The sequence below is a fragment of the Amphiprion ocellaris genome, chromosome 7, assembly GCF_022539595.1.
Source record: "Amphiprion ocellaris isolate individual 3 ecotype Okinawa chromosome 7, ASM2253959v1, whole genome shotgun sequence".
Classification (NCBI taxonomy): Eukaryota; Metazoa; Chordata; class Actinopteri; family Pomacentridae; genus Amphiprion; species Amphiprion ocellaris.
The window spans coordinates 30575200-30592169 of NC_072772.1; the positions used below are offsets into that span (position 1 = coordinate 30575200).

The 16970-nt window shown below is 38.8% G+C and overlaps 1 protein-coding gene across 3 annotated transcripts in view; it reads right to left on the reverse strand.

Annotated features, from left to right (window-relative positions):
* Positions 1 to 3271, reverse strand: part of cntn5 (contactin 5) — a 99463-nt gene extending 96192 nt beyond the window's left edge. Inside the window, exon 1 of one of the 3 annotated variants that reach the window (XM_035952914.2) lies at positions 2819 to 3271. The gene's annotated coding sequence lies outside the window, so the exon portion shown is untranslated. The remainder of the gene's footprint in view (positions 1 to 2818) is intronic. The other 2 variants (XM_023280479.3, XM_023280480.3) reach the window with 2 other exon arrangements.
* Positions 3272 to 16970: the final 13699 nt, after the last annotated feature.

The window sequence follows — 16970 nt, forward strand, 5'->3', positions numbered from 1 at the left end:
TTTTTTCCCCCCCAAGTGTCCCAAAGGCTAGCCTTCACCAGAGTTGTCATTTTCAATTAGCTGTACCCTACATGCATTTGTGTGTTGGTCCATGTCAATAATCATTTCATGTAAGAGGATGGGGCAGCTGCAACTTCAAGACATATTTCATTTCAATCAAGGTTAGCCCGTCTATTAATCTGCATTCCATCTCACACCTGCCCCCAAGAGGATGTACAAACATTTTAAAGCAGGCGTTGCAAGCAAATAACTGATTTACATCTAGTAAGGATGGGGGTAACCTCTGATTTGTGCCAAGTGAAACAGGAACAGCTGCGCTTTCCCTCCACCTTTTCCCATGATATGCAGGTGAATCCTCCTGATTAGAGCATCTGATGACTTCAGCTATACATCCCCTTTTGAGATGAGCCACTTTCAGGTGATTACAGGAAAATAAACTCAGCAGCAGAGTGGGCTGACATGACAATCATTAAAGCACATGAAAGGTATACAATATAGATATATAAACATTACGGCAACTTATAGATCATTTGAAATCACAAGCATGCTTTCAAGCTATACCTCCATCATTAAGTCTTAACCCTCCTGTTTTCTTCATTTGCGTGCACCAAAAAATATTGTTTCCTTGTCTGAAAAAAATCCAAAAAGTCAGCAAAAAAATTCCCCAAATTTCTGAAAATTTGCAAAACTTTCAGGAAGAAAACTCCAATAATTCCTTAAAAGTTTCCCTTAAAAGTTTTATTTAAAAAAAAAATCCCCCAAATTTGGCAAGGAAATTCTTCTAAATATTTTCAAAAAATGAGTAAAAATCTTCCAAAAAAATCCTAAAAATATCTAAAGGGATTACATATATATCAGTTCAACTTCTAATATTTTCTTTAAGAACATTCACAAAAAAATCAAGAAACATTTTTAACATTTCTTTTTTCCACCAAAAAATGTTCAAAGATTTCCCAAAAATGTTGAAAATGTGGACATCAGACGTTTCACTGTGAAAATGTATTTTTTCCCCACATTTTCAAACTTTAAAACGGGTCAATTTTGACCCTTTTGACAGGACAACACGAGGGTTAATGCTCCACACTAGCAACACCGACAGGAAAGTGGAAGTGGAAGTTACATGATTTACCGCTCAGCATGTATAATTCAAAGTTACACTTATTTGAGTTTACTTTAACCTACATTTATTGTTTTTTTTTCCTTCCAAAACCTTGAGTCAAACAGGCTCTGCTTCATTAATTAAATATGGTGCCTACATCTAAAGTGAAATTATTTACCAGTGTGTGACATAACAGTGAGCCAGATATGCTCAACTCAGAAACCTTCAAACAACGCTTGCAGCAAAAAGACTTGAGTGGGCAACTTTTCTTTCTTTGCATATCCCACTCTCACACTATACATACACCATATACGCAAGTGTGGAACCTGCAGGTCAGCATGCGTCAGAAGAGGACTTTAAGCATCACGAATATTTCCTCTATATAGAAAATCATTATCAGTTTTTCACTTATTATTGAACTGTCCATCATTTATATGGATACTGTCAACATCAGCAATGTTTCTACCAGCAGTGTTTCCAAAGTATCACAACATTTGAACAATTCTGCTGTAACTAAAGTCTACACACCACACACCAGTCCCTGTATTTTCAGAGAGGAAAACTGGTCCAAAGGGGTTTTCATTTAAATCTTGAGTCTTGAATATTGTAGTGACATACTTAGTGACTTTAAATTAGTAACTTGCCTTAAAATAGTACAATGCTGTTGCTTGGTGTCTGAGTGGACCGGCATTAAAAATGAAGAAAACCCAGAGCAGCAGAGGGATTTACTGACAGCAGACAGACCTTTAAAGGCTGTATTTCCTCTTTGGCAGACTTAATTCTATCTGCCACCGCTTCGCTAATTGCTGTCATTGAAGAGAAAGTCAGACAAACTTCAAGAAAAAAAAAAAAGAGGAAACAATATCCTAATTGAGTAATGGCTTAATAATACCTCCTTTTCTCTCTGTGCATTCTCCAAACACAGCCCAAATCAATAGGATCAAACAAGACTCTGAGAGCCCCCCAAGCCACAATTCACACCCAACCGTCACTAGCATTGTCAGATGATAGTATTATACTAAACATTCAACTGCAGCGAAGCCGCAAAATTAGGCTTTGGAAAATTTGCATATCTCTGATGAGATAAGTCCTGTGGGTCTACTTGTGTGGTAAGTGGTGTGTTAGAAGCCTCCTGCTCTGCTAACCTAAAGATGCTCTCCTATGAAAAAAGATAAATGAATAAAAAAGAGGACCTGGCTGTGCCCTCACAGGAGTGCCCTTTTCTTTCACAAAATATTGCCATGGATCCCTTTGAGCTCCTATCAAAAGCAGCTGCACCTCAAACCCACTTCTCTGTTAAGTACGTTTCAAAGCAGGCTCTGCTTTCATTGCTGTTCAGGGTTCAGTGTGGGACACCTTTAATTTGAGCCTCAAAACTGAAAAGATTATTTCAACTCCTCCAGTGGGTGATAAATAGCAGGGATGCTTCATTTAGACACTGCATCTTGGCACACTGAACACTTTGCATCAGCCACATGCTTCTTTTTTACTCTTTAGGAAAAAGTAGCAGCCATTGTAGTAAAATTAGGAGACATAGTCATGACAAGTGCGCAGCTTGTAGCTTAAATATTACATTTAAAGTCATCAGCTCCATTTAGGTGATTTTTTTTTCCAGAGATCTCCAACCACAACTTGTATCTCTTTGAGCAACCTCACACAGATGCACACTGCAACCCCGCAAACAAAACAAATAGATGCAAAGTAAGACATTTTACTCACAGAAATACAAAAACTCGTCCTTCCCCTCGTGTTTTCTTTCCTCTCCCGGCTGCTCTGGGTCGTGGTGGCCGCCGTACTTGCCTCTGTCTCCCGACCCAAACGGCGGAATGGCAGCGGTGTGAACAATATCCAGTGAAGTCCGGGTCCTCGCTCTATCTGGTTCGCCAGCGCAAACAGCACATCTCCAACTAAAAACAGCAGTAAACAGGTAGATTTCGGTCGATATCAAGGGTTTTTTTTGTCTCCACCCTCTCTCGGGCGTCAGACCTCTGCGTCCACTTCAGTGAGCTCCGTGCCGGTGCCGTGCGTCGTGGCGGACGGAGGTTTGGTTCAGTCTCCTCTCAGTCAGCATCCACCGCTGCAGCCGGCTGAGTCTCTCTCTGCAGCGCAGCATCCCATCTCACTGGTGCTGAGGAGAAAAAAAAAAAGGTGGCCCTTAGTTAGTTATAAGGAGTGGCATTGCATCAGTTTCTTCCACTGTGCACAGAGATCCTGGTCAGGATGTGTTTGACTACATGTAGGTTGGCCCCCTTTATGAAAATGGATAAATGGTGAAGTTGGTGTTATGAAAAGGCTGTGCATTGCGCGCAAGTGGCATCAATATGTTTCCCCCATTTCCACTAAAAAAAAAAGTGCAGACATAATGACAGAAAGTTGACTCGCGCAATTTAACATATGAGTTAGCACTGTGGGGAACAGGCACATTTTGCTCAAGTTAATTTCTTTTTATTATTTATTTATTTATTTTAAACCTTACCATGTTTTTCTAATTTGTTCTCTATCTAAAAAAAAAATAGTAATAATGAAATTAAGTTGTTAAGCCAGGACTGAAGTTCGCTGTGTGTAGCTAAAAAGTTAAGTCAACACTGAAGCTAACACTGATGTAAAAATTAGGGCTAGGTTAGTACAGTATCAAACATTCATATTTTGCTGAATTAAATTTCTTACTTATCTTTTTTGAAAGTAAAATTAAATGATGAAATTAAGTTGCAAAGCTGAGGCTATATTAATGCTAGCACTGACAGCATGTTTTATTAAAAGAGCTAACTGAAAATGTTATCATAAAATGTTTAATTCAAGTTTATATCCCTAATTATTGATAACTTGTTACTGTTTTTAATAAACCCCAAGCAAACATTTTTTATTCGGAATTTACCCACTTTACCCTATTTTTCAGGGTACACTGGTGATCATTTTAAAGTAAACACAACAGACGCACAATTAAAACATACATCTAAGTAAATTTACAAACATGAATGAAAATAAATAAAGATAAAGGAATCATCTCACCTTAAACATCAAACAAAGCAAGCAAACCTGGAGGCACAAACTTGTGCCATTTTGACAATGACAGCAGTAACATATAAAGCTGGTTTTAATGCACAGGTTAACACAGTGGGAAACAGGCACATTTTTCAGAAATTAATTTGTCGTTTACCTTGCCACTATAGCACTTTCTGTGGAATTTGTCCTATATTTTAGAAAATTAAAAATTTATTAATGAAATTAAGATGTAAAGCCAGGCTAAAGTTCACTGCTTTTAGCTAGTCAGCACTGATATTATTGTACAGCTAACACTGACTTAGCATGTTTAGCTAACACTAATATGGTAATTGGGGCGAGGTTATTAACATTTTGCTGAAATTAATTTCTTATTTACCTTGCCAGTAGAGGGTTTTCTCTGGAATTTGTTGTTTATTTTCTTTAAAAAGTACAATAACGGAATTCATTCGTAAAGCTACGGCTAAAATTCAATATGGTTGGCTAAAAAAATAAGTTAGCACCGATGTTACTGTCAAGTGTTACGTTAGTATCATTAATTACTGATAATTTGTAATAAGCTATTATTAAGGAGGCTCAAGATAAAAGGTTTATTTTGAATTTAACCCCTTTGCTCTATTAGGGTACACTGGTAATAATTTTTAAGTAAACCCAACACTGAATAACACATGCACAAATAAATTCTCACACATAAATGAAATCAAATAAGGATAGATCCCATCACCCAGGTAAGCTGTCCTAGCACATTCCAGGTTGTCTTAATCTAATGAACTCTGGTTGGAAGTCATTAAGCGTCCCTGAAATCTTTGTCATGGTGGCCCTGTTGTTAATTAAACCCCCAGAATGTGTTCTGCTGCTAAAACAGAGCTGCCTATAGTCCGACTGCTCACCTTCTCAAGTAAATACAGTATAAAACAGTAAGAAGATCCATCTGGTGGAACAACCAGGTACTACAGCTAACCTACAATACATTTTCTTACATATATGTAGAGAATGCAGTTTTTTGGAGCCTGTGGAGCGAAGCTACACTCGATCCTCTCAGCACTTCATTTCAGATAGTACCCACGAAATATTAGGCAATAGCTTGGATGTTGAAATACTTTTTTTTCTCAATATACTGAAGAGTTATTCAGATGTCAAGCATGTACACTAGATTGATTTTGATGTTCTTGAAGTGTGTTTTATCCAGGAAAACGGCATCAGATCAGTATTCAGTAGCAGCAGATACTTAAATAGATACAATAAATAAATAAATTGTAAAAAAAGATACATTTATACATTTTAAGCATAAACATTTGAATAGCAACCATCAGCTGTTTCAAAATGAATGTTTTAAAGGGCAACAGATGTAGTTACACACTTTTACCACTGGATCTACACTGCATTTTTAAATATACATTGAACTATATCTAGAGTTTTTTTTATTTGAAAGTGTCTAGTTAGTCTTGCATAGCCACACTACACTTTCATATTGTGTAATTGTATAGAATGGTCATCCTGTGGCTTCAGGGGAAAAAAAACTCTGTGTTTATATTTCTTTGAATCAATTCCAGTTGTCTTCAGCGTGATTAAGAACTGGATGTCATGACAGCCTTTACTCAAAATAGGGATGGGGGAATTGTTTTCTGAGAATAATTGCATGCAGGGAGGCAAAAACTGGCATACAAATGCCAAAAATAATGACTTAAAAACAACTAGGAGGGCTGCTTTATCGCACAATCCAAACTTTCAGCAGATCTCAAAATTTTCAGGCTGGTAGTTTGCTGCAGGGAGATTGTCGTTGTTGTTCTTAGCTTGAAAAACTTGACATGTAACCAGTGGAAGGGGAGGAGAAAGCAAGGTGAAAAGCTGTAACTTACTCTAATGTTGCTTAGAGATAAGGAGGACTGCACCTGCTAGTGTTATTTCTGATCTTGTTATTCTTGGAAATATATTTGCCAAACTAGTCAGTTAACATTGAACTTTGTGTGACAATGAAATGACCCTCCAGTCACTATCCTGTGGTGACTCTTATTAGTCTGGGGGTGACAGGGTGACAGGGCTTTAGCGGCTGGTCCAAGGACTTTCTGACAGGACAAGTAGTTATTGATGATCACAACTGGCTGTAGATCCATGCAGGTGTCCCTAATCAATAGGCCACTTTACTGCCTTGTTGAGCTTCAAAATCAGATTGGGGGTGTCCTCTGAGAGGACAAGACTTTTGTTTCAAGCTTGAGATGATCTGTTTGTTTCCATTTTTTTCCAATTTGTCATCTTCGCATTGAATTATTTATTTGTTTAAAGCAGTTTTCTCAGGGGACTAACACTCTTATTCAACTTATCTTTGTTGAAGAACAAGCAAAACAAAAGGTGAACACAGAGGTGAAGCAGCAGATTGTGATGTACATCAGCATGTACAAAAGATAGTGTTTTTATTGTTTGTTTATTATAAAGAGACACGCCAGCCATAAAAGATTGAATGTTTCCTGTAAATGAAATGCTAATTCCACCGTAACAGTTTCTTTAACTTCTTTTCACGACCCCAAATTGCACTTACACTCTACAAAAAAACTATAACGCTTAGTCATCTGCATTCAGAATAAATTAAAAATGTGTGTCTGTGTGTCATATGGCAGCAACCCTGCCCTCTTAACAGAACATTAATGCTTCTAGACTAGAGAGTATAGATTAGTTCCTTCTGTTTCACATATCAGTTACATAGCTCATATTGCCACCCTCCGCTGTGAGTGTTTGACTGACAATATGGAGCTAACAGCCTATCTCTATCTCCCATCATTAATTAAACAGTACCCATGACTGAGTGCTCTTCCTAGTGCACAATTGATCCATCCCAGTGCTTGTAGCTCTTATCAGCCCTTAGATCACATCTTTTGAAAAGCTGTATTTTAAGGGTCTTTTGTACAGCTTTGCTTCTGGGGACTGAAATCCCTCTTAGAGATTTGTTTATAGGATACAGTTTGAAATGTGTTTTTGACTTTGTTACCTTAAACTTGGTGGTTTTAGAGCTCTGCCTGAATCATGTTTTGGATTCAGCAGATATGGAGTATGAGAAAACCGCTCGATGGGATTGTCTCAGCATTGAATATCCTGTGCTATTACTGTGCGAGAGAAGCCCCGCTTGTTACACGTAATGAATCTAAAGCCACCAATCTGTCCAAATACTTGGAATATCTACTTTATCACAGCCTGCAAAGTCTGAAACACTCAATGGTTTTGAATCTGAGGCTTTATAATTAGGAGGGAAAAAAGGCAAGAGATCATTGTTCTCTGAGACCACATTCACAAATTGGACTGCTTCTCTCTCCTGCAGTTGATTCATCTTTTTGACACAGTTTGTCCACTTACCCAAAGCGCAAACACAATAAGGAAGGTGTAAATAAAGCAAAGATAAACCAGAACGTGCCCCCTAAAACCACACATTAACAGTCCAAATGATTGCATATTTAACATTTTTAATGCAAACCTGTCATAGTGCTTGTGAGAACAAATGAGCTTCAGCTTTTTTTTCGGTATATACTGCAGACTATAGACTGCCTTTATATCAATGATGTCCCAGAGCATGAGATACCAGACACAAAACTTATGCCCTTATTACAAAGAACTAAATCTGAGCGGTCTGTCCATGTTGTTGCTGCTCATTATCCGCTTGTTGTTGTACCACTGGGCCAAACACGCCACCTCAAAATGTCTGGTTATGCGGCAGATGGTAGCACAAACTGGAGAGAGGAACACATTTAGCCAAACTTAACAAATCTCCCATGCTGGTGTGATACAATTTTATCCTCTTGTCATCCTCAGTCTGATACGGCTTTTCATTCTTCGCTTGATTGGCTCAGACTGGTAACGCGTCATTTTCATATGAAACGTAATTACAGTTAAGGAGGACAACCTGACAACATGTTGTTGGTACTAAGACGACAGCCATCACATGTAATTAGGGAGGTGGTGCTTTGCAGCAAGAAAACGATTAGAAATTAAGGCCTGACAACAAGTGTCACATGGTGACGTGAGCTACATGGCAGCATGCAGAACTTTCTCAACTCTTAAGCCAAACTGACATTGGCAGGTACAGTCTGTGAGCAGAGGAAGCTATCAGAGGCAGATTTCCTCCCTGTCGCAGAGCCAATATTTAAATTTGATCCAGGCATGCTAGAAAGCAGATACAAAGCCGCCCAAATGGTGGATTTTTGTCTATTTCTGAGCAGATTCCAAAGTATAAAGATCAGTTGTTTTCGCGTATATTTCACGTGTAAGTAAATCCAAATTAACTGTAAAGACCAGCAGTCAGTCCCGCGAGTTATTGTAGCCGTGTCTTACTTAAATCAACAGCGTGGCTGGAACACGTCTGTGATCACTCATTTTGCTTGGCAGAACCTGTTCTTTACATAATCTTCCTTCACTCAAGTCTGTCTCTCTTTCTGTCAGTGTGGGAATGAACACTTTCACACTTCTAACAACCCAAGTATGTGACATCTGCCGGTTTGCAGGGTGGTACGTGATGTTGCCGCTGACTGAATCCTAATTTCCCAAGAAAAGGCTAAGGAGATGGCTATCCTCAGTGTTTGAGCTAGCACAGCACTATCCACGAGCAAAACGTCTTAATTTGTCTTCATTACACACACTGAGAGCTGCGTTGTGCTACACTGCTCTTCACTTCACAACTGCTCAGACGGCTGCAGCAACTTCTGTTTTTAGCAATGGAGATTGCACCTCGCATGATACAATCTAATCAAATGTACAATTGTGTTAAATCAGTGTTTGATCTGATTTCCAGTTTTGCAAGAATGCTAGAATAATGAGTTTAAATTCATTTTTAGTATTGTATCTGTGTGTGTGCATCTACATGTTGTTTGTGTGCCTTATTTACTGAGTGTAAGTCTTGCATCTGTCTGTTCACAGTCTCCTACCATATAAAGTTAAGGAAAACATAAAGGTATACTAGTACAGATGGTGGGTTGCATTAACATGCCTAGCAAATGTAAGCAATTTATATTTATTGCTCAGCAGATGCTGACTAGATAGAGGTGGTAAATTAGAATTTGGTTGGTAGACTGATTCTTTTCATTATTGGTAGCACCAACATCTGCTGGGTAAAGCGTTTATGCATGCATTTGGCTGCAAAAAGTCACACTCAGGAATGAAAGATTTAAAATCTATTTAAAGGAAGTGAGAGAAACAAGCACAGCATGAATCACAGGTTTGGACTGATTAAAGATATCAAACTTTGGAACAGATTTGGAACAATGAACTTTGTAGAGTACAACCAATATTAAAGCCACTTTTACTCCAAAGAATGTGGATATATTTTAATATTTAAAATAAGTATTACAGCACATTACCCCAGTACATAATAGCAAATGGACTGATTTTAAACCTAAGCATACAAAGTGTTTTAACATTGCATTCGAGCACACATTTCATCTTTGGGATGAAAATAATCTCAAACCAAGGTCTACTTGTGTCCCATCCATCCATTATCTATACACTGGACAGGTCACCAGTCTATCACAGGGCCACATATACAGACAAGCACATTCACAATCACACCTATGGACAATTTAGAGTTACCAATTAACCTGAGCATGTATTTGGACTGTGAGAGGAAGCCGGAGAACCCGGAGAAAACCCACGCATGCACAGGAAGAACAAGCAAACTCCATGCAGAAAGATCCCGGGAAAGCCGGAACGCAAACCAGGGATCTTCTAGCTGCAAGGTGAAAGTGCTAACCACCTCCACTTCTGCTTTTCTTAGTTCTTAGTTGTTGCTCGGCTCTAGTTTTGCTTCCTTTGTTCTTTTTTACCCTTTTATATCTTATTTTCTAAGTGTTTATTTAATGTCTACTGTTGCACAAAGAGAGTAACGTAGTTCCAATTCTTGGTATGTCATGTACATACTGAAGAATTGACAATAAAGCTGACTTTGACTTTGACTTTGACTTATGTCTTCATAATCAAATAGGACTCCTTTACGTGGCTGGGCTGTTGGAGGTGATGCTGTAGGACACTATTGTAATATCCCATGTGACAGGTCGGTGCACGACAAGGACTAGAAATTGCATGAGCACTGGGAACACACAGACACTGTCTGAGAACACCAAGCTGGTCACAGCATCAATAGTGGGAAGAGTCGACGGTTGTCAGCCAGAAATCAGAGGGTGGCTGGAAAAAACTCAAACTGTCCGCTCACATCTGCTCATGAAAACTGTGAGATGTGGTTGGAAAGTCAAAAAAAAAAAACAAAAAAAAAAAACAAGCTTGCAAGTTTTGCCAGTGGTAAGATTGATTTTTCACGATTCCTGCTGTAAATACTATGTAATAATAGTACAAACTGACTCACTTACTCTTAACTGGAAGAAACAGCAGGATGGAGATGAACAACTTTCTGGAGCAGCTTTGACTGCTCACCACACCTCATCGGCCTCACAACAACAACAACACCTACTTGTTCTTTCCTCACATGTACCAGCCAGTCAAAAACTACAGAGGCAAGACTGCAGACTACAGGGCATCGACATTTCCATTCAGCCCAATTTACTTGCTCCAAAAAAGGTTGCGACGCCATGTTTTTGATGTTTGTAATGAATAAATACAGCTCAGAGTGCTGACAGAATGCAAACAGTGTGTAGGAGTGACAATTTGTAGGCGGGCGGTGTTGCAAACTGGGCTACACATGTGATCACAGAGGGGGTCCACTCACACAAAGTGCTCATTTTGTTTGTTTAATGAACAACAATAAGTAAGATGGCGATATGAACAGCATGTATGGCGTAAAGAATGTATGGTTGAGTGAAAGTATGCATGTAAATCTTATACATACAGAAAACTATAGGGCTGTGAAATGTTGAAGAAAGAGGATGGCTTGAGAGAGCAGTGTTTTAGCACCTTTAGCCTCACCCAGCTTTGAGGTGCAGCGGGTTGCTCTGACAGCTCACCCAGGATCACTGGAGGAGTGATGTGTCACCACAGAAAGCGATAACAAGTGAGTAAGTGATAATATATGTAGGATGAAACTGCCACAATTGAACACATTTTCATCTTCTTTTCGAGCACTGAAACTTAAGGGCGTCATATTGTGAAAATCCATTTTTGTAGTGTTTCACGGTTGTAAAACTGAAAATTGTTAGAATATGAAGATGCTTTCTTCTGCTGTTCCTCAAGGCCCACCGCAACTTAACCTACCACCTTTACAAGGTGCAAGAATTCGAAACAGGTGCCTTATAACAACTAACCAACCAATGGTTAATTGGTTTTTAGAGCAAAACAAACTTCTGACCAGCTCTAATACCAGGGGTTACACAGTCATGTTAAAATGAACCATTTTGAGGGTATTTTGAGTCGAAAAACTGAAAGACAGACTGTCGGGATACGTAAGATTGTGCTTAATTTGTCAAAAAAGAGCAAAATATGGGACATATGACCCTCAAACTGGCACTAGGGTCCACTTAGATCAATAGGGGAATTCATATCTAGATGTAGGACCCAAAAAGGAGAACATTTGTCACTTGTCAAGATGGGGTAAGGTTTGGACTCTCAGGAGGACAACATGGAAGGCAGACCTCAATACAAGAGTCAAATTTCCAGACAAAGACACCCAACAAGTGTGTATGTAGATGGCCCAATGGCTGATGACTTGCTCAGAAGACAAATTGCAACCACAAAGTAGAGTCAAAATCTCAAACATTTGCACTGTCATCAGCCGGAATTCCTTTCGCTTTTCTGCAGCAATCGATTGGAATTCTCTCCAAAAATCTCCGAAACTGTCATCTCTTCCACCACTTCACAGCTGCAGCAGACCCTAGCTAACCACTGCACATGCTGACTGTTTTCACTGAATTGCTAACATTAATTTAGGCCGTTTTTAATCCCTGTTTAAACTCTTGTGTGTCCTTTTTTGTATATGTATTGTTTATTTGTTGTCTTTCTTCCTGCTGAGGCCTCTATCCAGGTCATCATTGTAAATGAGAAGTTCTTCTCAAATGATCTAACTTTGTAAATTAAAGAACAAAAAAAAAAAAATCCTGAGGCACACAAGTCACACTAAATCACTGAAGAATTTAAAGACAATTATTCTATTTGCAGAGACCGTACAGTATTAATAATTATGGAGATTAATTCAACTAATTAAACACTGCAGCTAACACAGGAAGGTAAAGCATAATTTGAAAGCATTTGAGGTGTCCACTTTCTCCATTGAGCATCTTTATGTGAATGCAAATGACTTGATTGTAATTGTACACAACAAAATAGGATGGCTGTCCTTTCTCAGTTCAAAAAACGTATTTAAAATAATAAAATTTGAAGTAGAAGAACAGTGCAAAGAATGTATTTACAGAGACTAAAACAAAAACAGGGTGCAGAATGTATAAGTACAAGAATAAATGAAGATTGTAAAAAATATTAGCAAAAGAGAGGTAAACAAAAGTATTCAGGTGCTGTGCTACACCTCAAACATCATATTGCAGAAGATGTAAAACCTACAACTTTAAATATTATAAAGGCATGATTTGTGATTGTGTAGGTGAAAGAAACAGGGCACAGAGGAACACAGGAATGGAACTGTTGGTGCTTTGAGGTGCTGATAAGCCAATGATCAACCTTACCAGCTACATTAACCTTACTGTAAGATATGATGGTCTGAATCATGATCTTGAGAGTAAATAAAACCTCAGCACAACCATCAAGACTTTTTCTTTTCAGTCTGACTCAGAATTTTAACTAAGTTGATATAATTACCTGCCTTTACATAGCAGCAGTGGAAGAAAAAAGCCCCACCAGCAGAGGGCACTGGAGCTGCAGGTGTGCTCCAGTATGATGTCACGCTGGAGGGCGGAGACAGCGGACCTGAACCCGGAAGCTGGACGGCAGGTACGGGGAGCTGAAGAAAACGTGAATTTTGGTGCTCGAATTGGGATTTCATGGCGTTCAGAGGAGATCATGTAGATGAGAAGGTGATGGAGAAGACACGAGGAGGCCTTTGGGAGTTGGAGCAGTACTGAGAAGTTAGATCTTGGCTATTCCTGAAGTGGTGGAAGTTTGGTAGTGTCCATGTACTTTGCATGAGAGATTTCTCAAATGGAGATGGATAGCAGCGATGATCTTCACATCTGTAACGGCTGGTGGAGCAACCAGAGTGAATGGAGGCTGCCTCAGTTTAAAAGCAGGATAAGTGGGTGGGCTGGACTGAAGAGATGAATGATTGGTTAGAAAAACAGGCTTGCGACCAGCTGACTCCATATCTGCCTGATCTAAGCTGAATTTTATTTTATTGCAGTTTTTTTGTTTGTTTGTTTAAGCGTGCAATATTGTTGTAGTTAGTTCTCTTGTTGTAACTCTTTATGTCTGTAAATGTAAATTCAGTCGCCTCTAATGTTTACTGTTCACAATTTGTTCCCTAACTTGTAAAGATTTTGGCTACCAAGCTTTTCTGTTTCATGTAGCATTATTACAGTAAACCTTATCTAATAATCTCGCTGGCTGAGCACAAAGTTAGATTATGTAATAATTCTGCCGAAGCATTCATCAATCCATTTGAGCATACATTTGCTCTACATGTAATGATAACAGACATAAAGTAGTCTGGAATAATCACTTATCCTGTTTCAAACATAGTACAGTGTCTTTAGCAGCCAAATGAACACATCTACTCAGTTAAAGCAGCACGAAAAAGTGAAACCCAGGACCTGCCTGGAGATTGCACCAAAACAGAAAAGTTGAATTTGTCTGTTGTTCAGATGTCATTAGGAATAAATAGGAGAAATAGCAAATGTTCATGTTGCAGAAATGTCATGTGACTATTCCACAAAGTACATGTTGAATGGCTTTAAAGTTGCTTTTATGAAATTTAAATTTGTAAATGAATTGTTTGGAAGTAGAATAGTCTAACCCACTTTCTATAGTTTTTGAGAAAGAGGGGTTCAAAGATTTGCGTTTTCAAGAATCTAACATCCGAAGTGCCACTGTAACGCTATATTTGAGTTGTGGGTTAGACCACTTTGCCACTAAAATCTAGACCAGCCCTATTCAATTAGCGGCCCGCGGGCCACATGCGGCCCAAAAGCAACCCTCGAGTGGCCCTAAAGCAACTGCCGAGTGATTGGGACTTGGGTCCGAGAAAAACAGAAAAACATCTTTCAGTAACACTGACAAGTTCTTACAAAAATTCCAACATTATTGCAAACATTGAATGCAACACTTACCGTAACCTAGCAACTAACCCACAATGCATTGTGTTGAGGAGACGCGTTTGAAAAGTTAACATTAGCAGTTCTATACAGGCGAAAATAGCAGCATGTCTTTTTCTATCCTGAAACGACAAATCGGCGAGGAAAACCGTCGGTTTAATCCTGCGTGGACTGACAAGTATTTATTTATTTACCACCAAGTCCGAACGCCAAACCAATGCGTTTACTCTGCAACGAGTGCGTTGCAGCGCTGAAAGATTATCATGTCCGAAGACACCACATTGAAAAAACATGCCGCGTTTCGGACAAACTTTCCCGAGGGATGTCATGAGAGAGCGGCTGTAATTCAAAGTTTGACTGCATCTTACAACCGGAGCTGTACTACAATGAAGCGGACCTGCACAGCTCAGGAAAGGGCCACGAAAAAGAGGCCGTTCACAGACTCAGAAACTGTGAAGGACTGCATGTTGGCTGTCGTGGATGAAGTTTTAACGGACGATAAAGTTAAGAGAAGTGTGGCATCTGCTATCAAACAGGTCTGACACGTCAAACATTCTCGCCACAGATGTCTTCGAGACATGGTAAGTGCAACAAAGCAGCGTGCTGTAGCAGACACTAAAGGTAGTTTTATGTATTTATGTGACTATTTTCTGTTCACTTATTATAAGTTTAATATTTAAGAAAGACATTTTTTTTGACAGTTATTTCACTTAGTTGCACTTTATTATGCACTTTGATGTCAGCTTTATTTCGTTTCAAAGGGATAGTAACTATCACTGTGCCTACTGTTTATTTTTTTTTTTGATTATATGCACTGAAGATGTGACTGTCTCAGATGAGACCAAATATGGACAGGGACAAACTGTTTTTTATTATTTCAAAAGAAGAATAATGTCTCAAGTTCTGAAAAGTTACTGTTAAGCAAGTTACTTTTTAATGCACTTTGAGATGTGACCAAAACAAAAGATGGTGTTTCTAATCTGCACTTAGTTTTTATGTTCATATGCACCTTAACCTGTGCTTATATTTACCTATCAAAATGTGTTGAAGTTGTGTGTTGTGTAAATGTAAAATTTAAAGAAGCAGTATTTCAGCACAGGTTTAGTTTAAGTACTGCTCTTCTATTGTGTTTATGTCCTTTTGGATGTGGCAATACGTTTATAAACATCCAGTGTGTTTGTTATCTGATCTGTTTGTGTTTATTTTAAATGGTTAACTTTGCTCACTGTCTGCTAAAAACATCCGGCCCAGCTCATGTTCTTAGTCTGAAAATCCGGCCCGAGTCAATTTTTAATTGAATAGCCCTGATCTAGACCATAAAATATTACAGAAATGACATAAAACTCAGTTTGCACTTTTGTAGGTTAGATCACTCTGCTTTAACCCCCTCCAATATAAATGTGTAAATAATGAACTCTGTAAGTTTAAGTGTGCAAATAGATAATGTAAGCATTGCAAAATTATCTTTAACAAACTTAATTTTATGTTTCTAAATGAAACTTAAACGCCTCACACAAACATAATGTCAGTTTGTCAGCTCCTCAGAACAGCATAAAATCAGTTTCTCATCTCTCTCTGGCACACATTACTCACTTAAAATGATTACCCGGAAAAATCATAAATGAAACAGTTGCTCCTAGTGATTAACCCAAAAAGAGTTCGACTAAACCCTGCAGTTCCCCTAAGCTCCGCAGAGCTCTTTGCAGCTCATTGTTTAGCTGTCAGGCCCACGGTTTTCCTGTGTCGCTTCGCCCTCGCTGCTCTCGTGTCATTTTCAGTGGAATACTTCAGCTGTTTTCAGTGAAATATCCCTACAAATCCTCACCGCTGAAGTAGATCGTACAGTTAGTAGCTAGCAGGTGAACGTTAAAGGTGATCAGAACGTGCATATACATTTTCATCAATGAATTTTGTTATTTTGAAGTGACTACACTGAGCCACAAGTGTCTCTGACAGCATGGGGAGCTTTGAGCTTCCCTCGCTGGTGACTGCTGCAAGCTGTGATTCACTCTTCATCTGTTAACTCTGTGGTAAATAACAGGCCGCTGAGCTATTAACCTTATGTTTAATTTTAAGTTTAATGTTTACTTGTATAAGGATGCAGCATTAATCCGGTGCCACATATCAGAGCATTTATAGCTCAACATAATTTACAAGCTGGTATTGCAGATCTTGAATTCGGAACATACTGAACTGATGATAGTTTGAATTAATGATTAATGCTGGACTGAGCTTTAATGTGTTTACACAGTAATGTGTTCACCTACATGCGCACACTGCAGCGCATTTGATCCATAATAGCCACTTAGCTTAGTGAAAAGGTGAACTAACTACACAGACTTGAACAGAATGAAGTAATTTGCATCAACAAAGCGATTTGTGATCTCCACCTCTGAACACGGAGGAGCGTTTAGCAGCTCCTCATTCTTTCTTCACAAGTTCAAGATCATAAATACAGTCAAAAGAGTGAACACAGGTGTTACATTCATCAGGTACACACAAGACTCTAATTAAACGCAAGCACAATTTGTTCACGGTATCAACTTGTGATTTGTCAGTGTTGTTTGATCACGGCACTGCATATCATTGTTTGTTCATATTTAAAATGGAGCAGTTTTTAATTTATCTGAGTGTAAATCGGGCATAGACCAATATGGGATTTTTAGTGCTGGTACTGATGCTGGTTATTG